General features: G+C 36.9%; 1 protein-coding gene and 1 pseudogene across 1 annotated transcript in view; one reads left to right on the plus strand and one right to left on the minus strand.

Moving 5' to 3' along the window:
• SEMA3E (semaphorin 3E) overlaps positions 1 to 27,416 on the minus strand; it is a 259,454-nt gene that overhangs the window by 220,612 nt on the left and 11,426 nt on the right. The window lies entirely within an intron of this gene.
• Positions 10,939 to 13,648, plus strand: LOC136128480 (histone H2A.N-like; annotated as a pseudogene).

The following is a 27,416-nucleotide window of genomic DNA, read 5'->3' on the forward strand; positions in this document are numbered from 1 at the left end:
CAAAATTAAAACTTTTCCTCAAAGTCCTTCTCAAGAAACAGGCGGATGACATCAGAAATTAAAATCTAGGAATTACCACTATCAAGAAATATTCATTATTAGAAGCATGGCAGAATCTCAAGCAATACGAAGGTAAAACAAAGAAAAATTGTGGCTTTTTTTTTTTTTTTCTAAACAGGGTCATAATCTTAGAGAAATAAGGATAACTAGAAATAAGTGGAAAGTTAGGAGGCAAAAAGAAGATTGAAAGATAAATTCCAATGGCAAAATTAAGTAGGAATGGACTAGGCTCTAGAGAGTTGTGGTAGGCTGAATAATGGCCTCTCCAAAGACAAGCGCACCCTGATCCCTGGAAATTTGTGAATATGTTACCTTACACAGCAAAAGGGACTTCAGTGTTGTAAAGAAGTTAAGGTTTTTGAAATGGGAGATAATCCTGGATTATCCAGGTGAATCCAATGCAATCACAAGGGTCCTTGTGAAAAGGGAACAGAAGGATCAGAGTGAGAGAAAGAGGTGTGATGAAGGAAGCAGAGGTTTGAAATGATTCAAGGAAGAGGCCACAGGTCAAGGGATGTAAGTGGCCTCTAGATGCTATAAAAAGACAAGAAAATGGATACTTCCTAGGGCTTCTAGAGGGAACCTTTGCAACCTCCTTGCAACCTCCAGAACTGCAAGCTAATAACTCTGTGTTGTTTAAAGACACTACGTTTACAATCATTTGCTACATTAACAATAGGAAACTAATACAAAAGTCAGTACAATTCAATGAACACCATTTTGGCTTTAACTCAGACAAAACTTGTGTTGTGAAGTCCCATTTTGTCATTTATTTACTGTATGAACTTGGATTAACTACTTACTCTCTTTGATCCATCCTATTCACTGTGATATGCACATAAGATCCCTTTCTGAACACTCTTCCCCTGCATATTCCACGTGAACCTGACTCACCAGCTAAAGTTCTTTGGCTATTTGACTCATTTGAGTATCAAAACTTGCATATAGTAGGTCCTCAATAAATATTTGTTAAGTGAAATTGAAACTGACATTTAGTCCACCAAAAATATGGAATTTCATAGATACTTGTTCAAGAAAAAACAGTTAAGTTGTACAGTATTTCTTCAATAAGCTTCCAACCCGGCACTATATTTCTCCAAGAAATACCACTTACCCACTGGGCAAAGTCCCCTACTTCTGGGAATAATAAAGCATTTAGAAGCACAGTATGAATGTGTACATCATTAACTCTCATTTCCCCACCCCACGCCCCCAAAAAACCCCTGAAGTTCATACGTTAATACAAGTGTTGGATTATTTTCACCGCTTGCTGGCTATATAAGGAAGGTGAAACATAAAAGAGAAAAAGGAGTAAAAAAGCATAAAACTTTACGGTGGATTCTCTTTTGCTTTATACTGTGAATAGGAATATCTTCAAGTTACTACTAGGTAGAGGAAGTGAGAAAAGGTCTCATATTTTTATGACATGAAAGCTAATACTATTTAAATTATAACTACACATAGAGAAAAATGGCACACCTTTTCTGAACAAAGCTAGATGCTGCTATAGACCTTTTATTAAGGAAATCAGAAGGTACTCTGCCCCCTGTGCTAGTTTAAGTTTAGTTCTTTAACTTAGTTCTAATACCAGCAGTGAGACAGGTACAGTTTTATTTTAAAGTGTAAAGAAAAAGACCAAAAGTTCAATGATTTTCTCACAAAATATTTTCTAATCCTTTAAGTCACATGAATATATTTTGTTTGCTGTAAATCTCTGCATTCATCTAAAATATTGTATAAAAACCTAGCCATTTAATCATTGGAGCTGTCTACTGCAACACAACAGTACTTATGAAAAGTATTTATACAAACACTTGCCTTCTTTGGATTTGGCTACGCCTCTTGCACATGTGTTTTCTAAAAGCTGTAAGAAAATTAAGGTGCTAAGAAACTGAACAGGAAGTTAAATTTGTGTAGAGCTTATCTCACCAAATCACCCACTGTCAGAAGTTTCTTCAGGTACCAAAAGGGAAGATTGATATCCCTAATTGCATGGTTCACCTAATGAAACTGAATATGATCACATTTCTGGAAAGTGAAATTGTTCTAGCTACTGATAAAGCACTTCTTCTTTGTTGGAATAAAGTGCATTAGTACATTTGCAAAGCAAATAGGTTTAAGGAGGAGGAGAGAGGAATTTCATCCCTTACTCCTGAAAGTGAAGCAAAATTTGTTTAAGAAGCAATAAATGTATAGAAAGAAAGGGAATGCCTCTCTTCAGATATATTGTTCCATTTAAGTGCTATGTGTATACTCTGAATCAAGCTGTCTATAATTTATGAAAAAATACCTGGCTGTTAGGGCTCTTAGTTGGAATTCAAGTAGACATGATCCAATTTTTTGGTTTTAAACCTAAGTGGTTTTTTCCTTACTATTTAGATATGCATAGAAACCTTTTATTCTATGAACTTTTAAATATGTACAAAGATACAATTTTAAAATTAAGAACAATTGAAACAAATAATAAAAGTTTCCATCTCTCAAATATGTTATTAAACATTTTGAGACCAGAATCCTAATTGCCCTTTGGTGAACGGCAATCATTAGATATCTACTCAGCATTCAGCCGGTTTAGGTAATGGTACCTGGTAAGAAAATTGAAAACTTTCAGACTACTGCCTTGGATGCAAAACCTTTGAAAGTCTTGATTTACAGAATTAAGGGAACAAAATGGTTGACAGTTCTTCCGGTCAGGGTGACCTATAAAACACCATTGAATTGATGATTTGTTAGTCGTAATATTTTAGCAGCTCATCCATTTCCTGAGTAGTCTTATGAGATTAAAAATGTCAGGTTGGATATTATGGTTTTAAACAAATATATGTATTTTCCTATTTGCATATTATATTATGACCAATATAAGATTACAGAATAGGATCTACTAAAGTAAAGCTTCCAAGACTATTTGAAATTAAAGCTAAAAACAGTGCAATTTCATGATCTTTGTTGTACTAAGGCTATTTGAAGCAAAATGCAGCATGTGATATATATCACCATTCCTTAAATGTTAAGTCCACAAGAATGAAGCTACGTAAACTTGTACCAACACTTTCTGGTTGGTAAAACTGGAAAGAGTTCAAGAATGCTGAACTTCTATATGAACACTCAGAAGTGCTATATCAACCATAGAGATGATGCTGAGATTAGTACCCACTGAGCTAATTTGTCTTTCCTCTTGAACCCCCCAGAGTGAAATGACCTAAGGCAGGACTTACGTAACTTTAAAGAAATACAGATTCGATCAGTTAGCTATTGTGTCCACATGACGACAAATAACATGTTTGACTCAATTTTTCTTTTTAACTTAATTGACTTTCATTTTCTCTGAACATGTGAAAATTGCTGGATGTTTTCGGGTCATATTATCAGCCTAAATCTCAAAAAATAAACTGTAAGTGTTATAATATACTTTCTCCACTCGAGCACTTTCTCTACCTTTGTAATCTCCGTACTATACTATCTTGAAGAAGACTTGCCTTACATATGTTAATATTATGGGAGTGGGCTGTCCGTATTGATTACATTAGTCAATTGGAATGCTTTGCTCTCAGTATTATCTATATATATATATATAAAAAACCTCCACGTTTTTAATGTTTTACAAAAAAATATGAACTGTCTTGTGGGTTTATTAGTCATTCCTTCCACAAAAAAATCTATGAAATTAAAATCAGAATGCTTGTAAGTGTGAATAATGCAGTACTGTTCTCAAGCTGGAGAATAAATAGATATTTCCTTAACAAGTAACAAGTAAAGTTGGAGCTGAAATCTAAAGGATGAGTAACATTGAGGAGAGGAGAGCAGGAGAACCAGAGGATGAATGTGCAAAGTCAAGTGTAGAGGCAGAGAGGCAAGGAGGAGTAGGCTTTTTCTGGGAAAGGCTAGCGAAGTGGGGGAAATGTAGGGAGATGGGCAAAGGCCATCTCATGAAAAGGAGACTTGGAGACCAGAGTCAGAAGCTACTGAGTAGCTTTAATTGCAGAGGTGGTATAACCAGACTGAATTTTTTTTATGATTATTTTAGCTTCAGTCAAGAGAACAAAAAGGAAGATGATAAAAAGAAAAGAAAAAAAGAATGATGTTCAGTGAGCACCTAAGGAATGATTGCATTTGTCCAGGTTATACATTATCTCTTTTGTAGGTTTCTCCTATTGCTATATTATTTTTAATACAAAACAATATAGCATTTTTAAAAATAAGGAAGTTTTAAAAGAAAAATTTTCATAATCCTACTACTTTTAGACAGCTACTTTAGTTTTATATGAGTTTAAAAATGTTAGGTCGAGATGTGTAGTTTATATCATTGTAATCATAGTACATATATAACTTTGTGTTTTGCTTTCGTCATGCTTCAGTTCATCATAAACATCCCCCTGTTCCTGTTATACATTATATTCCATCAAGATAAGTCATAATTGGTATAACCAGGCTATTACCATTAGTCTAGAAGCACTATAATTTGAAGTCCATGGATATTCACGGGCTGTCTTATGGGAATCCATGAATTGCTTGAATCTGGAGGCAATGTTTTGAATGTACATGCAAAGTCTTGAATTTTTCTAAAGAATCCATAGTATTCATCTGGTTTTCAAATGGCATGCAACCCAAACGGCTACGAGTACAGATAAGCATTCAAAGTTGGTAAAATCCCAAGTCTCACTGTGTGAGAGAGCTAAGTGAAAGGAAAGTACACTGTGGTACAACTTGCAGCATAAAATTTCATTCATTTTAAGGATTCAAGGGACGCCTGCCAAGAAGTAAAAGTAAAGCCATCTGACATATTTCTAAGTATTGAGAAAGTATAGAGAAATGTCTAACAATTTGTATTGAGAAAGATAATTTAAACATTATACCATATGCAATTTATTCCTAACTCTCTCTCATTTACCTCTTATTTTGGGGGGAATTTTATTTATTTATTTATAAGCAGGTTCTTATTATTTATTATATACATATTAGTGTATATATGTCAATCCCAATCTCCCAACTCATCCCACCACCACCACCCCTCCACCCCGCTTTCCCCCGTTGGTGTCCATACATTTGTTCGCTACGTCTGTATCTCTATTTCTGCCTTGCAAACCGGATCATCTGGAACATTTTTCTAGATTCCACATATATATGTTAATATACGATATCTGTTTTTCTCTTTCTGACTTACTTCACTCTGTATGACAATCCCTAGGTCCATTCACATCTCTACAAATAATTCAATTTCGTTTCCTTTTATGGCTGAGTAATATTCCATTGTATATATGTGCCACATCTTCATTATCCATTCATCTGTTGATGGACACTTAGGTTGCTTCCATGTCCTGGCTATTGTAAACAGAGCTGCAATGAACACTGTGGTACATGACTCGTTTTGAATTATGGTTTTCTCAGGGTATATATATGCCCAGTAGTGGGATTGCTGGGTCGTATGGTAGTTTTTAGTTTTTTAGGGAACATCTATACTGTTCTCCATGGTGGCTGTATCAATTTACATTCCCACCAACAATGCAAGAGGGTTCCCTTTTCTCCACCCCTCTCCAGCATTTGTTGTTTGTAATTTGTTATCTGATGATACCCATTCTAACTGGTGTGAGGTGATACCTCATTGTACTTTTGATTTGCATTTCTCTACTAATTAGTGATATTGAGCAGCTTTTTATGTGCTTCTTGGCCATCTGTATGTCTTCTTTGGAGAAATGTCTATTTAGGTCTTCTGCCCATTTTTTAATTGGGTCGTTTGTTTTTTTTAATATTGAGCTACATGAGCTGTTTATATATTTTGGAGATTAATCCTTTGTCCGTTGATTCATTTGCAAATACTTTCTCCCATTCATAGGGTTGTCTTTTCGTCTTGTTTACAGTTTCCTTTGCTGTGCAAAAGTGTTTAAGTTTCATTAGGTCCCATTTGTTTAGTTTTGTTTTTATTGCTATTACTCTAGGAGGTGGGTCAAAAACGATCTTGCTGTTATTTATGTCAAACAGTGTTCTTCTTATGTTTTCCTCTGAGAGTTTTATAGTGTCCAGTCTTACATTTAGGTCATCAATCCATTATGAGTTTATTTTTGTGTATGTGTTAGGGAGTGTTCTAATTTCATTCTTTTACATGTAGCTGTCCAGTTTTCCCAGCACCACTTATTGAAGAGACTGGCTTTTCTCAATTGTATATCCTTGCCTCCTTTGCCAGAGAGTAGTTGACTGGTTTATCCCTGGGCTTTCTATCCTGCTTCATTGATCTATATTTCTGTTTTTGTGCCAGTACCATACTGTCTTGATTACTATAGCTTTGTAGTATAGTCTGAAGTCAGGGAGTCTGATTCCTCTAACTCCGTTTTCTTCCCTCAAGATTGCTTTGGCTATTCAGGGTCTTTTGTGTATCCATACAGATTTTAAGATTGTTTGTTCTAGTTCTGTAAAAAATGCCATTGGTAATTTGATAGGGATTGCACTGAATCTGTAGATTGCTTTGGGTAGTATAGTCATTTTCACAATATTGATTCTTCCAATCCAAGAACATGGTATATCTCTCCATCTGTTTGTGTCATCATTGATTTCTTCCATCAGTGTCTTATAGTTTTCTGAGTACAGGTCTTTTACCTCCTTAGGTAGGTTTATTCTTAGGTATTTTATTCTTTTTGTTGCACTGGTGAATGGGATTGTTTCCTTAATTTCTCTTCCTTATCTTTTGTTGTTAGTATACAGGAATGCAAGAGATTTTTGTGCATTAATTTTATATCCTGCAACTTTACCAAACTCATTGATTGGCTCTAGTAGTTTTCTGGTGGCATCTTTAGGATTATCTATATATAGTATCATGTCATCTGCAAACAGTGACAGTTTTACTTCTTCTTTCCCAATCTATACTCCTTTTAATTCTTTTTCTTCTCTGATTGCCATGGCTAGGACTTCCAAAACTATGTTGAGTAACAGTGGCAAGAGTGGACATCCTTGTCTTGTTCCTGATCTTAGAGGAAATGATTTCAGTTTTCCACCATTGAGAGTAATGTTCGCTTTGGATTTGTTGTATATGGCCTTTATTATGTTGAGGTAGGTTCCGTCTATGCCCACTTTCTGGAGAGTTTTTATCATAAATCGCTGTTTAATTTTGTCAAAAGCTTTTCCTGCATCTATTGAGATGATCATATGCTTTTTATTCTTCCATTTGTTAATATGGTTTATCACACTGATTGATTTACGTATATTGAAGAATCCTTGCATCCCTGAGATAAATCCCACTTGATCATGGTGTATGATCCTTTTAATGTGTTGCTGGATTCTGTTTGCTAGTATTTTGTTGAGGATTTTTGCATCTATATTCATCAGTGATATTGGTCTGTAATTTTCTTTTTTTGTAGTATCTTTGTCTGGTTTTGGTATCAGGGTGATGATGGCCTTGTAGAATGAGTTTGGGAGTGTTCCTTCCCCTGCAATTTTTGGGAAGAGTTTGGGAAGGATGGGTGTTAGCTCTTCTCTAAATGTTTGTTAGAATTCACCTGTGAAGCCATCTGGTCCTGGACTTCCGTTTGTTGGCATACAGAGTGAAGTAAGTCAGAAAGAGAAAGACAAATACTGTTTGTTGGAAGATTTTTATTCACAGTTTCGATTTCATTACCTGTGATTGGTCTGTTCATATTTTCTATTTCTTCCTCATTCAGTCTTGGAAGGTTATACCTTTCTAAGAATTTGTCCATTTCTTCCAGGTTGCCCATTTTACTGGCATAGAGTTGTTTACAGTAGTCTCTTACAATGCTTTGTATTTCTGCGGTGTCCATTGTAACTTCTCCTTTTTAATTTCTAATTTTACTGATTTGAGTTCTCTCCCTCTTTTTCTTGAAGAGTCTGGCTAAAGATTTATCAATTTTGTTTATCTTCTCAAAGAACAGCTTCTAGTTTTATTGATATTTGCTATTGTTTTCTTTGTTTCTATTTCATTTGTTTCTGCTCTGATCCTTACGATTTCTTTTCTTCTACTAACTTTGGGCTTTGTTTCTTCTTCTTTCTCTAGTTCCTTTAGGTGTAAGGTTAGATTGTTTATTTGAGATTTTTCTTGTTTCTTGAGGTAGGATTGTATTGCTATAAACTTCCCTGTTAGAAGTGCTTTTGCTGCATCCCATAGGTATTGGATTGTCGTGTTTTCATTGTCATTTGTCTCTAGGTATTTTCTGATTTCCTCTTTGATTTCTTCAGTGATCTCTTGGTTATTTAGTAACATATTGTTTAGCCTCATGTGTCTGCGTTTTTTACGTTTTTTTCCCTGTATTTTATTTCTAATCTCATAGCATTGTGGCCAGAAAAGATGCCTGATATTACTTCAATTTTCTTAAATTTCCCAAGGCTTGATTTGTGACCCAAGATATGATCTATCCTAGAGAATGTTCCATGTGCACTTGAGAAGAAAGTGTAATCTGCTGTTTTTGGGTGGAATGCCCTCTAAATAGCAATTAAATATATCTAGTCTATTGTGTCATTTAAAGCTTGTGTTTCCTTATTAATTTTCTGTCTGGATATCTGTCCATTGGTGTAAGTGAGGTGTTAAAGTCCCCCACTATTATTGTGTTACTGTCAATTTCCTCTTTTATAGCTCTTAGCATTTGCCTTATGTAGTGGGGTGCATATATATTTATAATTGTTATATCTTCTTCTTGGATTGATCCCCTGATCATTATGTAGTGTCCTTCCTTGTCTCTTGCAACATTCTTTATTTTAACTTCTATCTTATCTGACATGAGTATTGCCACTCCAGCTTTCTTTTGATTTCCATCTGCATGTAATACCTTTTTCCATCCTCTCACTTTCAGTCTGTATGTGTCCCTAGGTCTGAAGTAGGTCTCTTGTAGACAGCATATATATGGGTCTGGTTTTTGTATCCATTCAGCAAGCCTGTGTCTTCTGGTTGGGGCATTTAATCCATTCATATTTAAGGTATTTATCAGTATGTATGTTCTTACTACCATTTTCTTAATTGTTTTGGTTTTGTGTTGGTAGGTGTTTCTATTCTCTTGTGTTTCCCACTTAGAGAAGTTCCTTTAGCATTTACTGTAGAGCTCCTTTGGTGGTGCTGAATTCTCTTAGCTTTTACTCCTCTGTAAAGCTTTTGATTTCTCCATCAAATCTGAATGAGATCCTTGCTGGGTAGAGTAATCTTGGTTGCAGGTTTTTCCCTTTCATCACTTTAAATATATCGTATCACTCCCTTCTGGTTTGTAGAGTTTCTGCTGAGAAATCAGCTGTTAACCTCATGGGAGTTCCCTTGTATGTTACTTGTCATTTTCCTCTTGTTGCTTTTAATAATTTTTCTTTGTCTTTAATTTTCATCAGTTTGATTACTATGTGTCCCGACGTGTTTCTCCTTGGATTTATCCTGCCTGGGACTCTCAGTGCTTCCTGGAGTTGGGTGGTTATTTCCTTTCCCATGTTAAGGAAGTTTTCCACTATAATCACTTCAAATATTTTCTCAGGTCCTTTCTCTCTCTCGTCCTTCTAGGACCCCTATAATGGGAATGTTGGTGCATTTAATGTTGTCCTAGAGGTCTCTTAGGCTGTCTTCATTTCGTTTCATTCTTTTTCTTTACTCTGTTCCACAGCAGTGATTTCCACCATTCTGTCTTCCAGGTCACTTATCTGTTCTTCTGCCTCAGTTACTCTGCTATCGATTCCTTCTACTGTATCTTTCATTTCAGTTATTGTATTGTTCATCTGTTTGTTCTTTAATTCTTCTAGGTGTTTGCTCTTTAATTCTTCTAGGTATTTGTTAAACATTTCTTGCATCTTCTCGACCTTTGCCTCCATTCTTTTTCTGAGGTGCTGGATCATCTTCACTATCATTATTCTGAATTCTTTTCCTGGAAGGTTACCTATCTCCACTTCATTTTGTTGTTTTTATGGGGTTTTATCTTGTTCCTTCATCTGGTACATAGTCCTCTGCCTTTTCCTTTTGTCTGTCTTTCCGTGAATGTGTTTTTGTTCCACAGGCTGCAGGATTGTAGTTCTTCTTGCTTCTGTTGTCTGCCCTCTGGTGGATAAGGCTATCTAAGAGGCTTCTGCCAGCTTCCTGAAGGGAGGGACTGGCTGTGGGCAGAGCTCAGTAAAACTTTAATCACCTTATCTGCTGATGGGAGGGGCTGAGTTCCTTCCCTGTTGGTTGTTTGGCCTGAGGTGACCCAGCACTGGAGGCTACAGACTCTTTGGTGGGGCTAATGGCGGACTCTGGGAGGGCTCACGCCAAGGAGTACTTCCCAGAACTTCTGCTGCCAATGTCCTTGTCCCTTGGTGAGCCACAGCTGCCCCCTGCCTCTGCAGGAGACCCTCCAACACTAGCAGGTAGGTCTGGTTCAGTCTGCTAGGGGGTCACTGCTCCTTCCCTCTGGGTCCTGATGCACACACTACGGACATCTGTGGTGTGTGTCCTCCAAGAGTGGAGTCTCTGTTTTCCCCCAGTCCTGTCAAAGTCCTGCAATCAAATCCCACTAGGCTTCAAAGTCTGATTCTCTCGGACTTCCTCCTCCCGTTGCTGGACCCCCAGGTTGGGAAGCCTGACGTGGGGCTCAGAATCTTCACTCCAGTGGGTGGACTTCTGTGGTATAAGTGTTCTCCAGTCTGTGAGTCACCCAACCAGCGGTTATGGGATTTGATTTTACTGTGATTGTGCCCCTCCTACCATCTCACTGTGGCTTCTCCTTTGTTTTTGGATGTGGGGTACAGTTTTTGGTGTGTTCCAGTGTCTTCCTGTCAATCACAGCAGTTAGCTGTGATTCTGGTGCTCTCACAGGAGGGAGTGAGCGCACATTCTTCTACTCCACCATCTTAGAATTGGTCCCACCTCTCTTAAAAAAAAAAACTTTCTGAATAATATTTTTAACCACTGCTGATTATATTTGATCATACAGCATGACCGTGAGTTTTCAGAAGATGTCCCATCAAGAGTACAAAAAGGTATGTTGAAACCATGTCTGTTAGTCTCCTAATTAAATATTTGCTATGTGCTTTCTTCATTTTCTACTGTATTTTAAACATTACAGTAATAAAATTAAACATCGCATACTGAGTGATTATGGATAAGTTTTAAGAAAGCCAAAGAGACTCCCCTCTATTTGTATAAATAATTTTTAAATTTGCTAAAGTGAACTGTAAAATAAAAGCAAGATATTTGTGGAATATATTAAATCTTGATTTAAAGACAAACTATAAATAAATTTTGAAAAATATGTATATTATGTATTAAATACCCAAAGCGGAGAATGCACATAGATTTTTCATACTGAATATAAGACTGCTGTAGACATAGACTTTTCATACTGAATAGAAGACTGTTGTAGAGACTAGCAGAAGCTGGACTTTAGTCTGAAGGCCATGCGATGAAAGATGTAGAGAGTTCACTCTACCTACCTCCCCCGCTTTTCTAGTTTTCTAATCTTGAACCTCTGTGGGCATAATTTATGAAATAACAAATGCAAATCACTTGGCAAAAATACCTAGAACATATGTATGCATAGTAAAGAAATCTAGAGCTACTATTATTCTTTTTTATCTTCTATACAACTAGAGTATACGTACAGAAAATATTTTTTACATTTAATTGGCATGAATAGAGTTATTAAAACTTTAAACTTAAGTTATCCCTTGATTTTCTTAAGTGTTATGAACATTACAATGCTGTGACCGTGACTGAACATGTTTATAGCATTAACTGAAACATTGCCATACAATCCTAAATGTACCTAGCCCATTCTCGAGAGTTATATCATACTTTCCTCAAACTTCAAATACCTTTTATGGATTGAATTGTGTCCCCCAATTTTATATGTTAAAATTCGAATCCCCAGTACCTCAGAATGTGACTGTATTTGGAGATAGGCTCTTTAAAGAGGTAACTAAGTTAAAATGAAGTAATTAGGATGGCCCCTAAATTAATGTGACTGGTATTCTTATAAGAAGAGGAGGTTAGGACACAGACAGACACAGAAGGAAAACCATGTGAAGACACAGGGCACGGATGACCAAGCCAAGGAGAGAGGCCTTAGAAGAAACCAATCCGGCTGATACCTTGATCCCGAAATTCTAGGAAAAGAATTTCAGTTGTTTAGGCTACCTCGTCTGTGGTATGTGTTATTGGCAGTTCCAGCAAAATGATACACGTGCCTTTCCTCCTTCCTCTCCCACAGTGGAGGACCTGGCTTCACATATAAGTGAGAAACTAGAAGTTGTAAAAAGAGGAGTCCCCAGTTTTTCCACCACCATCAATTCTACCTAACCCTCTGCATCAATACTCCCATACTCTGCTGCCCTCTGCACTCCTGTCACAGCCCAGCCTCTGCTCTGCTTTAATACATCCCATCTCTCACCTACTCAAGGACTTTCTTCCCTCTTTTGCATCATCAATTGTTCCCTCTCACCAGATCATTCCCTCACCAGACAAGCAAGCGGTACATCACACACGTTTAGCCATCACTCCCCTTGACCTCAGGTCCCCATTCAGCTACCACACAATCTCTCTGCACACTTACTCCTCCAGCAACATTTCCCATGAGAAAGTAGCAACTCCACGATTCCAGCTGTTTAGGACAAAACACTTGAAATCATTTTTGGGCTCCTCTCTTCCTCTTACATCCCATAAGAAGGTATCAGCTAATTCTGTTGGATCTCCTTTTAATATCCACATCTTTTCTTTCTGTCTCCATCAATTCCACTCACCTCCAAGCCACCAAGTTCCCTTACCTGAACTATTAAAATAGCCTCCAGATTGGTTTCTCTGTCTCAAACCTTGTCCCTAAAGTCTATCACCTGCTTATCCAATAGTCAGTGACCTCTTCAATCTGAAAGTCAGACCAAGTCATTGTAACTCAGAACTCCAACGGTTTCCTATTCCTGCAGTTGAAGCCCGCTCTTCAGCATGGTAGACAAGACCCACAGATCAGCTCCCCAACTGCCTCACTAATTTTACCTCTATTTCTCCCTGCTCAGTTCACTGTTAGAATGGATAAATGACCCTCTAGTTTCAATGCCTTTGCACTTGACAGTCTCTCTGTCCATAATGTTTTCCTCCTAAGCTTCCATATTTCTTTTAGTTCTCTGCTGAAATATCACTCATCAGAGACACTCTCTCTGATTAACCTATATAAAGCAGAACCCCTGACACATTCTATCTTCTTTCACCTATTTTATTGATTTTTATTCAGAGTGTTACTCAACAACTAGCATATATATATCTCAATCATTAGGCCAGTGGTCTGAGCTAGATGTATATGGATTAAGCCTTCCATGTGCACTTCATTTGCTTCATGGACTACAATTTCCTAAGAAGACTACAATTTATATCCCAGCCAAAATGAAATGCGAATGGGCCAGTTCAGTCTTTGGGAAGAAGATGAGGAAGAAGCAGATCTATTTTAGTTTCATGGGGAAAATCCTAAAGCAAACCCACCCAGACTTCAGCAGGTGTTTCTGGGTCTTGGAGGCACTGGGCTTTCTGAAGGATCAGCAACTGGAACGGGTTAGCCTGGAGGCAGTGAGACTGTCCTTGTATAACCACTGAAAAGCCACTACCAGCAGGGAGATCCTTGAAGCAGTCAAGCAGAGATCCTCTCGGAAGAGCTTTTGAATACATGAAGTGGATCTGAACGGCCCTGTTGAAATGATTGCACTTGTCAAAAAAACCTGGATATGTCAGAGGGCTGGGTTGGAAGACAAGGTATCTGAGAAGTACCTGCTGCGACAGGACACATGGTGCTACACACTGGGTCTCTGGGTCCTCTGACTTAATTTGTGAAAAAAATAAAGGAAAACTGTGCCCCCCCTCAAATACATAAATATATATTTATTTAAATAAATATATATTTGCTTATTTAAATATTTAAATATATATTTATTTATTTCAGAGCTAAAGCACAGTAATAATACAGTTCCTTCTAACCGTATGTTCTCATGTTCTCAGTAAATACTTAAAATTCTAAGATCTTACTATGACAAGCACTGTGATTTAAGCTTTAATATTCAAATTGATCCAAAGAACAATCCTATAAAGGAGATGGGTACACCTTACAGATGAAGGATTGAGACAGGTAGTAAATGTAATGACAAATCTGCACACCCCTGGGAAAGACACTTTGACATACTAAGGGGAAATAATCTTTCAAAACCCACACCCTGAATTCAGCCTGTTATATTCAAACAGTACAGACACTGGGTTTGAATCCAGTTTTGTTATTTGCTAGCTACACAGCTTCACTTGGGGAAGGCATTTAAACAACTGAGCCTCTTTTAGCTTACTCATAAAATGTGAATAATAATACAAAGGTATTTGGAGGATTTGAGGTGATGCATCTAAATCATTGAGTACAAAATAGGTACTTAAAAAGAGTAATTTTTATTCATATTGGAAGAAGCACCCTAATTTCTTGACTACTCTAAAACCTGAAACCAACAGAAACGTATGTTCTGTAGTGTCTCCCAATGAATCCATTTAATCCATCCTGTCTTTCTCACCATCCTCCCATCAATAAAAAAATAGCATACAGAATGCAATCTAAGACATACAGTAATAAAACGTGGGAAGGAACTGTCAATTCTCCTTTGTGAATCAGACTGTATGATTGTTTAAAATAGACCTAACAATATCATGCTATTTTTTTTTTTTTTTTTTTGCGGTACGCGGGCCTCTCACTGCTGTGGCCTCTCCCGTTGAGGAGCACAGGCTCTGGACGCGCAGGCTCAGCGGCCATGGCTCACGGGCCCAGCCGCTCTGCAGCATGTGGGATCTTCCCGGACCGGGGCACGAACCCATGTCCCCTGCATCAGCAGGCAGACTCTCAACCACTGAGCCACCAGGGAAGCCCCTATCATGCTATTTTTAATGGAGCACTGTAAACCACAAAACAATATGGAATGATTACTGTTTTCAGAAAGTACTCTCTTTACGCATTTTATCTAAAATTGAACTAACAAGGAGCCTTATTTACTATCTACATAGAGAAACAGACTTAGTCTAATATGATATGAGAACAAGAATTCAAGCCTAAAAATAATCCATATTAATACACTTAACAAAGCTTTTGAATGAAGATTATTTGTACTTTTTCTGCATTTAATAATCTTTTGTATTCTACAATCCATATGTCAACTTTTGATCACAATTTTTCACTCTTAACACCAAGATAGTAAAACTACTGTAAAAAAATAAAAACAGACTCAAGACCAGTACTCTTGAGGATGGTATAAACAAATTGAAAAAAATATTTTTTCATATATCTCTTAGTTGTCACTAAAACTACATATTTCATCCCAGTTTCCTACTCCTTACCATTAGAGAATAGGAAATGTAATTTTCATTGTAATCATTTACTGAAAAAATGCAACAAAAATGACTTCTAAGGATGCAGCATCTTTTAAAGCATTTAAAATATAAAACAATATTCATATGTAAAGGCAGGGAAACAAGAATTCAATAAATATGGTTGAATCTCTCAGAGAATTACCAAGTCTGTGGAAGTGAGGATTTTCTCCACCCTTCAGTCTTCCTTGCTGTTACTAAGACAAATGAGTTGCTGTGTTTGCTCTGGAAAGTCCCACGTGATTATTTAACAACTATACGCGTCACAAGTTGTCACGTCACTCTATACTTTCTAATGAATAAGCCAAGAGAAAAAGGAGGATAAGACAACAATTACATAGGTAAGTCTAGCTGCTCGCGTTCCTCCAAAGCCCTACAATCCAGGAGACAAACAGCCAGACAGATTACATTCCCGATTCAGCACTGTGGACAGCCAGCCAGAAGCTGTTTTCCTGTTCAAATACAACAGATGCTATGTTTCTTCCTTGTAAGGAAAGAATTTCACCACATGTAGTATAGAGAAAGGTGGCAAGGCACAGTCGGTTATGCAGAGTGACACCTGAACATAATTTATTTGTGTGTGGAAAAAAACAGTTTGCTTAGTCATGTCTAGGAGCAAAAATGTTTTCTTCCCAAATAAATGTGTTGCCAATTGTCAGTCAAGAGAGGACAGGTTAGGCCGCAATAAAAAACAACCCCGGTTTTCTCAGGGTACATGCTCAGTAGTGGGATTGCTGGGTTGTATGGTAGTTCTATTTTTAGTTTTTTAAGGAACCTCCATACTGTTCTCCATAGTGGCTGTATCAATTTACATTCCCACAAACAGTGCAAGAGGGTTCCCTTTTCTCCACACCCTCTCCAGCACTTATTGTTTGTAGATTTTTTGATGATGGCCATTCTGACTGGTGTGAGGTGATACCTCATTGTAGTTTTGATTTGCATTTCTCTAATGATTAGTGATGTTGAGCATTCTTTCATGTGTTTGTTGGCAATCTGTATATCTTCTTGGGAGAAATGTCTATTTAGGTCTTCTGCCCACTTTTGGATTGGGTTGTTTGTTTTTTTGATATTGAGCTGCATGAGCTGCTTGTAAATTTTGGAGATTAATCCTAGTCATGTACCACAATGTTCATTGCAGCTCTATTTACAATAGCTAGGACACGGAAGCAACCTAAGTGTCCATCGACAGATGAATGGATAAAGATGTGACACATATATACAGTGGAATATTACTCAGCCATAAAAAGGAACGAAATTGAGTTCTTTGTAGTGAGGTGGATGGACCTAGAGTCTGTCATACAGAGTGAAGCAAGTCAGAAAGAGAAAAACAAATACCGTATGCTAACACATATATATGGAACCTAAAAAAAAAAAAAAGCTTCTGAAGAATCTAGGGGCAGGACAGGAATAAAGAGTCAGATGTAGAGAATGGACTTGAGGACATGGGGAGGGGAAAGGGTAAGCTGGGACAAAGTGAGAGTGGCATGGACTTATATGTATTACCAAATGTAAAACAGATAGCTAGTGGGAAGCAGCCACATAGCACAGGGAGATCAGCTCGGTGCTTTGTGACCACCTAGAGGGGTGGGATAGGGACAGTGGGAGGGAGGCGCAAGAGGGAGGAGATATGGGGATGTATGTATATGTATAGCTGATTCACTTTGTTATACAGCAGAAACTAACACACCATTGTAAAGCAGTTATACTCCAATAAAGATGTTAAAAACAAACAAAAAAACCAAAACCCCGGAAATCTCAGTGGCTTCAAAGAACAAATGTTTATTTGTAGCTCAGTTTATGTAACCAAGGCAAGTCTTCAAGTGGGACCCTGCTTACCAAGTAAGTCTGGGACCCAGGGTACCAGAGCCTCCATCTTGGCAAGTGCATTTGTGACTGCTGAGGCTGGAAAAGGAAACGTTACAAATCACACTCTTGGTCTTAATTTCGAAGGTTTTTGCACGGAAGTGGCATTTGTCAATTCTGACCTCATTTAACTGACCAAATCAAGTCACAAAGCCATGTTAACCTCCAAGGGGAGGTAGGGAGGTGCAATTCTATCATGCATACAATGAAGAATTCAAAGATTAATAAACTGTTCAAATGATTCTTCACAAAACATAAATGTCTAAGTAACTTCCTAACATTCTTAAGTAGAGGACTTTATGTGGTTGAATCAAATGCGTACTTACTGAATACATGTATGAATGTATGTATTGAATATATCTATGAATAGAACAAAGCACTATATTCCCTACAGAAAATACAAATGAATACAATACAGCCCACACTCTGATGTGTTTAGACAAGACCACCACTGTCACCATCTTCATCACAGCTAAAAACAGGAGCTAATATCAATTGAGCACTTTCTCTGTGTCCAGCACTGTTCTCAGGGTTTCTGTGACACCCATATATCGTATATCTCTACAAGTAATCTGAAATTACTACCATTGTTACCCTTAATTTGAGATTTGATGCCTCCAAACAGTTCTAAAATGTGAATATATTGTTTATAAAGTTTACATTATGGATAACATTTAATTCACAGAAGGTTGTTTTTAAACCCCCTACTTAGCAGATAGCGTGGCATTGAGGGATGTGGAGAGAGAATAAAACAATGATGATAAGAAGAACGTAGGGAAAATATAAGAGCTTAGACTATGGCTCAGAGAAAAAAACAGGCTCAGATGGGCTCTCCTATGATGTGGGCAGCCGTGAGTGAACGTGGAGGCTCCTTGAAGCTGGCAGGAGAAGAAGCCTGTTTCTATTTTTAAAGAAAGGCACTTTATAGGTGAAAATGACATGAAACTTCTAAGGTCATAAAAAGAATAACTTAGGGCTTCCCTGGTGGCGCAGTGGTTGAGAGTCCACCTGCCAATGCAGGGGACACGGGTTCATGCCCCGGTCCGGGAAGATCCCACATGCCGCGGAGCGGCTGGGCCCGTGAGCCATGGCCGCTGAGCCTGCGCGTCTGGAGCCTGTGCTCCGCAACGGGAGAGGCCACAACAGTGAGAGGCCCGCGCACCGCGATGAAGAGTGGCCCCCGCTCGCCACAACTAGAGAAAGTCCTCGCACAGAAACGAAGACCCAACACAGCCAAAACTAATAAATAAATAAATTAAAAAAAAAAAAAAAAAAGAATAACTTAATAATGCCACACTTTATAGATCTCCATCATTGTTTTTAACACTCAAGGACAGAGGTTTGTACACATACACCCACACCTTCCCACCTAAAGGCAGACTAGAGCAACTATAAAACAATTCTATTGTAAGTGAACCACACGACACTAGAGAAAATGGTCTTAAATGGAAGAAGCATGGGGGAGTTACCTTAGATATAATAAAAAACCGCTAAGCTTTGCTCAGTACTAAGGGCTTGCTGTGGAATCTCTCTCTCTCCAGAGGGTTTTATTTATTAAATGGAATTTTTTCATCAGGCAAGGTTTTAAACAATCCTGCCTAAAGATAGTAAAATGGATTAGCTTGATTTAAAAACGGAAAAAAAAAGTCCTCAGTAAGTACCTGTGCTGTCGTTGGTTAAACGTATGCCCTTGAAGAAATTAGACCGTGAACTAGTGAATTTGTTGGGGTCCTTTTCCAACCATTTGTGATTTCAATCATTAGGTTCAGCTGGGGGGAAATAGCTGCTGTTAATTATGTGTGAGTCTATTTTCTTAAGCTTTTGGCAAATGGGAGTATACATACTGCAAAAACATCTCCAACTACGGCAGCAACTGTGACACACAATATAGACATATCTGGATTATTACAAAACTTGATGGAAGTAGCAAGGGCAACTGTCCTTCGTGTTATGACCTCTTTTCCATAAAAAAACATGTTTTTGCATTTCCTAATTTTTGTACAAGCACATTCTAGATCAAACAGAAACACCATACATCTCATGTTGGACATAACTAGTTCTAAGATGGGACATTTTGCCAGAATAGGAAAAGAAACTATATTTGAATTTTTATTCTATAAAAACCACAATTTGTCACACTTCTGTATCTTCTAACAGAAAGAAAGAATCTGGTAAAATGGCACCAGTCTACTTACTCAATGGTATTCCCTGTTCTTTTTCAAAAGTCGAGCTTTCTCCTGAAAAGCCACAACTTCCGCTGCACTTTTGCCTTTGCATCAGCCTGAAATGCCCTCCTCTTCATTCTCTGTTTCCTGAAGTCCTACCTGTCCTTCAAGGCCCAGATGAGATCTGAGACCCCAGCTCTGTCAAGATACATTCTTCAAAAATTCCAATTCAGGGCTTCCCTGGTGGCGCAGTGGTTGAGAGTCCGCCTGCCGATGCAGGGGACACGGGTTCGTGCCCCGGTGCGGGAAGATCCCACATGCCGCGGAGCGGCTGGGCCCGTGAGCCATGGCTGCTGAGCCTGCGCGTCCGGAGCCTGTGCTCCGCAATGGGAGAGGCCACAACAGTGAAAGGCCCGCGTACCGCAAACAAAACAAAACAAAACAAAAAATTCCAATTCACACTCTTTACATTCTTCATCTTAAACATTATTTTGGTTAAAATTCCAAAATATATGTTAAGAATATTTTAAATAGGAAATACAAAGTGTAAAATATATTTTAGCATAATTTAAAATATTTTATAGTCAATAAATTCCTTTTCATCATTAAAATTTTTTATATCTTTTATGTTTTATATTCCTATATAATCTTCACTTTGCAGTGGAATTTATCGAATATATATAATCCTCCTTTGAGAATGACCAATTTCCATTTCATATATGAGGGCCAATAAATGCCCTTAGGAGGTTAACCATAAAGGGATGAAACTAATCACAGCAAATATTTTTCCATAACTGTGTCATAGAATATAAAGAGCTTCCATTTCCTTTACCAGAGTTTGTAATTTGGAGACACTGGTAACTAAGTGATTTTATGAAAGAGGAAATTATAAATCACTGTCTGATGGGTTTTTTAAAAGGTAGCTTCATGTAGTAGATCTTATCCAACAAAGACGATGATCTGGAATTCATACATAGTAGAGCAGCCCCTAAAAAGTATTCTTCCACAACAAGAAAAAAAATAACACCAACCTAAAATTGATTAAGTTTATGGATACCGTATTTGTGAATAAATTTGGAGTTGTCTGGGAACAGACTATCTATGGCCCTCCTAGGGTAGAGAAAGATTCCTTTGTGCCATCGAAGTTTAGCTTTTCCCATGTTTCTTGGGTAGAATGAGCACCCAGCAAAGACAGGTTGACCATAACACAACACAGTCATCCATGTATTTAATAAGTTCTTACTATTTTCTAGATATTGTGATATGTGTTTGTGACATAGTGGTGAATAAAATATTGTCCCTATTCCTAACGAGTTCATCCTAGTGAACTTAACACGTTAAGAGACAATTGGAATACAGTAAATAATTGTTGTAAAGCATGCATGGAGTGCTGTGGAGGTTAAAGGATGACTGGAAAAGCCTACCATGTCTAAATCGAGTCCTAAAAATGAGCAGACATTAAGAGTAAGCAGCACAGGAAGGGAGAATGGAGACAAAAGGAAAAGGCATTCTAGGAAGAAGCAATATACAAAGGTCCAGAGCAAGAAAAAGCTTGACAGGTGGCCAGAAAGTCATAGAGCTCAGTATCACTGAAGATTGGAACTCAAAAAAGATGCAAAGCAAAACGAAGGGGAAAAATAAACAGGGTTCACATCGCAAAAAGCCTAGTGTACCATGCCAAGAGGAGTGTGTTTTCTCTAAAAATCCGTGTCTATTCGTCCATTAAATATTTACTGGGGGGAGTTGAAATGAGTAAGATTTGCATTTTTAATGATCACTCTACTCGTAGTATGAAGAGTAGATTGGATTGACAATAAGATATCAGTCAGGAGGCTACTGTAATAAAGCAGATGGACCATAAAAACGTTAGTGGGACCAGGCATATAAATTGATTGAATATATAGTGTTCTTTGAACTCAATGACCACCTGCCTCAACGCTATTCTTAGAGTCATTCTTCCTCTACATTCAAAATTACAAAGAAGTGTAAACAGGTCATAAACTAATACAGTGATATAGGAAAAGAGCATTTGATAAAGTTAATCTTATAACAAGAACAGAACAAGTTTGGTTAAAATGTGTGTATATATATATATATATATATATATATATATATATATATATACACACACACATATATATAGGTTTTTTAAAATTTAATTTTAATGATGCTTATTTTTAACATATAAAGTCTTCTGCAGAATTATTTTTCCAGAGCTTACCATTTGACTTACAAGGAGTTAATGAAAAACATTATTCTGAAAAATCATATGCCTCGTTTTTCAAATTACAGGACATTCTACAAATACCCAGAGAGACTGGCAAATCTACAAAATGACAGCAAATTAAAGTTACAAAATTAAGCAATCACAGCTATGATGGTATTTTAATTCTGCCATTCTGTTGTGGTGACCATTCCAGATTCTTTTTAAATAAAAATTGTTAAGACATTTAAAAGTCTCCTGTTTATTTTAGCAGTGAAGGAAGACTGTTTTATTTTTTTCATATTAAAGAATTTCAAAGGAACCTTTCATTTACTATAATTATACAAATTATTTTATATTTATAAAGAAAATCAGCAATTACATTTATTGGTCTACACCAACCTTGAAAGCCAGAAGCACACATTTTACATATTCTAATTTTAAAATTGTCTTTTATGTGCATTACGCTTCTTCCAAATACTGACATTTTAGAACGAGCCCACTAAATGTGTATTTTAAAATTTTAAAACACTTTAAAAGAATTTCTACAACGAATGCAACTTTCATCTCTCCTAACTAGCTAGCTTCCTAAAGACAATAAACGTGCACACAGATGTTAAGAAAATTAAGTGAGAACACACAATAGCAGAAATAGTCTGCAATTAGGAATGTTTCAGTCCAGAGCTCATGTCCTTGTCCAGGGCACCACATGCTGTTACCCTGCTTCTGATTCACACTCTACACTGGAGAGAGTAGGAGAGAGTTTTCCTTAACTTCAACAAATAAACCACACATGTGAAATAAAGGAAAGAGCTGGCTTAGAGTCTATGTGAAAAACCCTTGGAAAAACTGACAGTCATTTCAACATAAACCAAAAGGCTAGCATATTTGTCAAATAAGCTGCTGTCAACTCAGGTGGCTTTCATAAATAAAGTCACCAGTTAGCAGCACCACAGTTCCGTGAACAAGTCGGGGATCTCTTGAGTGTTGACTGTGGTGCTCGAGTTTAAGGGGGAAATTAACAAATAGGAACCCGATCAGAATGCTGATATCAGTCAGGACAATCATGGCATGAAGAATATTCACCCATGACCTAAGGGCATGAGAACTATCTTGAAACATTTGGAGGTCTGTTATGACTTATGACCTTATGGCATTAGAGGAAAGAACCAAGGCTAAAATGTGGGAGATATAGTAAGTCAGATTTGGGATTAGGTACGTAAACACTTTCTCCTTAACAGAACAGTCAAAAATGGAACAGACCTTATCAGGCAGTAATTTCCCTTTCCATGAGAATGTACAAATTCAAATGAAAAAACGTGTCTGACCACCTGTCTGGATGCCACAGATACAATTAAGTCACTGAAATTCCAACCTTCAATAAAATTCTCTGATTTGGGTAAAATTCCACAAGCTTTCCTAAACTCCAGTCTTTTTCTAATTATTGATTTTGGGGGGGAAGGAACATGGAATAAGATACATAAAATGCTAAGTGCTAAATACATGTCTTAATTGAGTAAGTAGAGTTATTGGATTTTCTGCGTTCCAGCAATGATTCCTCCCTCCCTCCCTTTTCCTTCCTCCTTTCCTTCCGTCATTTTCTCACTCCCCTCCCTCTTGCTCCACTCTTGCTTTCATGTGCTCTCTTCTGCCCTTCTTTCCCTCTCTCTTTCTTTGCCTATCACTCTTCTACATGCTTTCAACTGGTCTTTCATTTAATCCTTATCAAAGACAATCAATGACATAGGTGCTACTTATCATCCACCTCTTCCAGTCAGAAAAAGTGAAGTAACTTTTTCACGTGAATAAATTAGTTTCTGCTGCATTTGTTTTCTAAATGGTGCTTAAAAGTGGAAAAAATAACAATGTGCAGAATGAATCATTTTCAGCAGCCAGGTATAAAAGAGTCACATCCAGATGAGGAAAACATTTTGGAAAAACATCATTTGCCAATGTTTTAAAAGTTCAGCAGAAGGAGAGATTAGCAAATTAAATGAAATAATAAAGTTAGGAATGGACCCACCCAAAATTATTTAGATGCCAAAGTAAGCCAATCCCAGCTGTTATTCTTTACTCTGGCTGCCATCCTCAGCAAGAGCGGTACGGGGGAGTGTGGGCAACCGGCTGCAGTAGCAGCTGGGCCTATTTGTTAAGGGGAAAAAATCTTCAGTGAAGACAAAGGGAAATTTCAGTGGCTAGCAGTGTGAATGGAAACTTGGAGCCTAGCTGGGGGAGCCTCACAAGTGAAATGGAGCAGTGCTGTCAGCAACCAAATTACAGTATTGCACAAACCATTCACGGGGAGAGTGTTCCCTACACTACTGCCTTTGCTGGCAAGAGTTTTATTCCATCAAGAGCAAAACTTCCCAATGACAAATTTTGTCTATATTTTCTCATATTCCCAGTATTCTGGGCATTCAAAAATCAAGCCATATCACTGTCTGTTCTAACTACATAGTGGGTATAAACGAGCAGACTAAAAAGGACAAATGTCATTTCCAGTCTAAAAAAAAATTACTGTCACATAGTTCACTAATATAGAAATGTAAATGCATAGTAAACATAATCACATATTCCAAAGCATAACTGCATATTATAAAATCCTAGTATTCTATTTATTTTACACCTCCTGACACCTAGATTATAATAGGCATCGAATGTGTTTCTGAGTGATTACTGCTTGATTTGCATGTAGACTGTCTCATTAGTATCAATTTTCTAATTTTATTTTTCATTTTTATTCTTGTTCAATTTTATTGAAGCCTTAGAGACTTCCAATTTTTTCTCCAGATATGAAAAACTCTTCTACAATCCTAAAATATGTCAGGCTTCAGTTTGGGAATATACATTTTGGAGCAAGTAAAAAACATTTGGCAAAAAAATCTGTCAAAAGCAGTGCCCAGTACATAACTTTTGTCTTATTTCTGAGAATTATAACGACAAAGATACAATTATAGTCTTTTAATTATAAGTGTAATTGACTTAACTGTAATTTTTTTTTCTTTCTATGGTTATCTAAATATTATTGCAAGGGAATTTTGCTTTGGGGAATTACTAGGAAGTCAAAATATATTAAGGTGTTGAAGTTTAAACATATTAACTTCCCATAACTGGTACAATATAGTAATAAAATGGATATTTTGGGGTGACTCATAATATCCATTCCAGTATTTCAAAGTCCTGTCTTTTCTTTTCCTTCATTCTGGATGAACAAAAAAGGGAGTATTCTGTGTTCCTTTACTAATGGGAAGGTGCAATTATATGGGTAGTTGAACATGCCAACAACTAAAATTCTAACATTTGACTTTGAAAAAAATATTTTTTTCTTTTTAATTTAAATTTTAAACATGGGGTGGTATGACTATTCTAAGAATACACCATATGGTTAACTCAAGTTTATGCAGACCCTTAAACTACCAGCAAACTCAATATTCTAGTACACATTCTAAGCAATTGTAAAGTATCCGTCAGATATCATTCATCTGACCTGAAATATGTGTAGCATCTATGCATTGTGATAATGTCAAAGTTGAAATTTCTTTTGCATTTCCTTTTTTTTTTACTTTGCTTTTGATAAGGAAAAATTGGCTATATCAGTTTCATCAATAATGATAGAGCTATTTCAATTTTTATTTTCCATTACTTTTCCTAATGTTTTCTTTACAAAACATATAGTTTTGCCTTGCTCAAAGCAATCAAAATGATCTTATTTTCTACACATTTATTTTGACAACTGGATTTAGTCTCTAAAAATAAAATAATCAAGCACCTCCCATTTCCATATTTATTTTCTCCTTAGAGTAGTACGGGGCAGTGACAAATGTGTGCTTTCTCCTGAATTAACTTTACTTATAACATTTCCGTTTATGTCCATTAACTTCCTCTTTTACGTTAGGTGTATCATATCTGATGGATTCATACGGTGATAAAAACAAAAAAACTCAAGGATACAACATTTCAAAATATATTGTCAATTTTTATAAGGCTTACACATAATAAAATCTTAGGCAAATTTTTCATTGGTTCTTTCCCAATTAACTTGGTTTGGAAAAAAGCTTACCTAAACTAACCATAATTATAAAACTGGTAACTATTCCTTATTCTTCTCGCAATATCATTACCTACAGCTACGCTTTTAAATAATAAATTCACAAAACAAAAAGGCAGCATAGTCAAATTATTTGTAAAACAACCTTCTCACAGGGATAAACTGATAAAAACAAAAAGCATTCTTGCTTTTGGTCATTTAGGGCATTCCTTAAAAACAAAGGTGTAGGATAAGTTGCTACGTTTTCAAAGCCCTCCCTTTGCTTTCTGCTTTGTCACTGACTTCACGCATTAGTTGTCTCTCTTCATCGGTCATCACTCTAGACATGAATGAAATGCTACATTGGACATTGGAAGATCACAGCAGGGGCAAATGGGAAGAAAAGGTGATTGAAATGGGACACTGATCATGTAACGGCCCAGATGAACTCAAACCACTCTCTGCAAAAGCTTCACACTATCTTTCAATAAAATATGGATATTTTCTGAAAACTTTTAAAGCCGTTCTGGATTTCTCTTCATAGCTTTTGTAACAAAACCTGAAGCCAAACTAGCGCCTAACATTTTCGAGCAGGGGCAGAAGTATTCCCATCCTCTTTCCTGATTTCCGAATGCTCCCCCCAAGCTCCAACAGCTCATTTTCTGTCATCTTTTTTAGGAATCTAGTTATATGTGGCATCAGACAAAAGAATTAAGAGATATAATGAAATTCTTTACATTAAGTGAAATAGGTCAGGTAAATTTATTAAGTAACTTAAATTGGTTAGATTCTAAGGATTCAAACAATAAAATGCAATATACTTGCCTTCAAAACTTTCAAAATCTACTCATGAATGTGCATTAATCATATATTAGTCATACAAAGAAAATGACAATTCCTTAAAGTCATATAGAAATGAAGCCAACGACATGAGTAAAGAACATTCATGATTCTATCAGTAGTAAAGCTATGAATACAATGGGATTCAGTTAATTAGATATTCAAGGCTAACTGCATTTCTAGGAGGATACGGTGCATTATATGCAGAGGGGATGGCAGTGGAAGGATGGCAGGCATGGTGGCTGGACAGCCTAAGACACATAGACAGTTTGCTTACTGCTTCTTACCGAGTCTCCTCCTATTCATCTCCAAGGCTGAGCTCTGTTTTTTTTCATTCCCAACTCTTATGTTCCCATAGCACTTTGTTCTAACCTTTAGTATGTATAAAAAACATCCTGCTTTATCATGACTTGTCTCTTCTTACAATTAGACCTTAAGCTTCTTGGAGAAAGGGTTTGGGTAGAGGCACTGTGTGTGTGTGTGTGTGTGTGTATTTTAATAAACTTATTTTAGAATAGTTTTAGATTTACAGAAAATTTGTGACGCTAGTATAGAAAGTTTCCATATACCCAAGCCCAGTTTCCTCTACTATTAATAGTTTACATTAGTGTGGTACATTTGTCACAGTCAATGAACCAATATTGATACATTATTATTAACTAAAACCCATACTTTGTTCAGATTTCCTTATTTTTTACCTAATATACTTGTGCTGTTCCAGGATACCACCCAGGATACCACATTTCATTTAGAAAACTGTGTTTTTTATTCTAGAATTCCTAGCACGATGCTCAGTATCTAATACAAGGAAGAAGGTCAACAAGTAGTCATGGAATAAGTGAATGACTGAATGAATAAATATTAAAAAGATACAGAAACTTCTGTATCCCTTAAGGGAAAGGTTAGGATGTGTAACTGAGGAATGAAGTGCACCTAACTTCA

Source organism: Phocoena phocoena, chromosome 9 (assembly GCF_963924675.1).
Source record: "Phocoena phocoena chromosome 9, mPhoPho1.1, whole genome shotgun sequence".
Classification (NCBI taxonomy): Eukaryota; Metazoa; Chordata; class Mammalia; order Artiodactyla; family Phocoenidae; genus Phocoena; species Phocoena phocoena.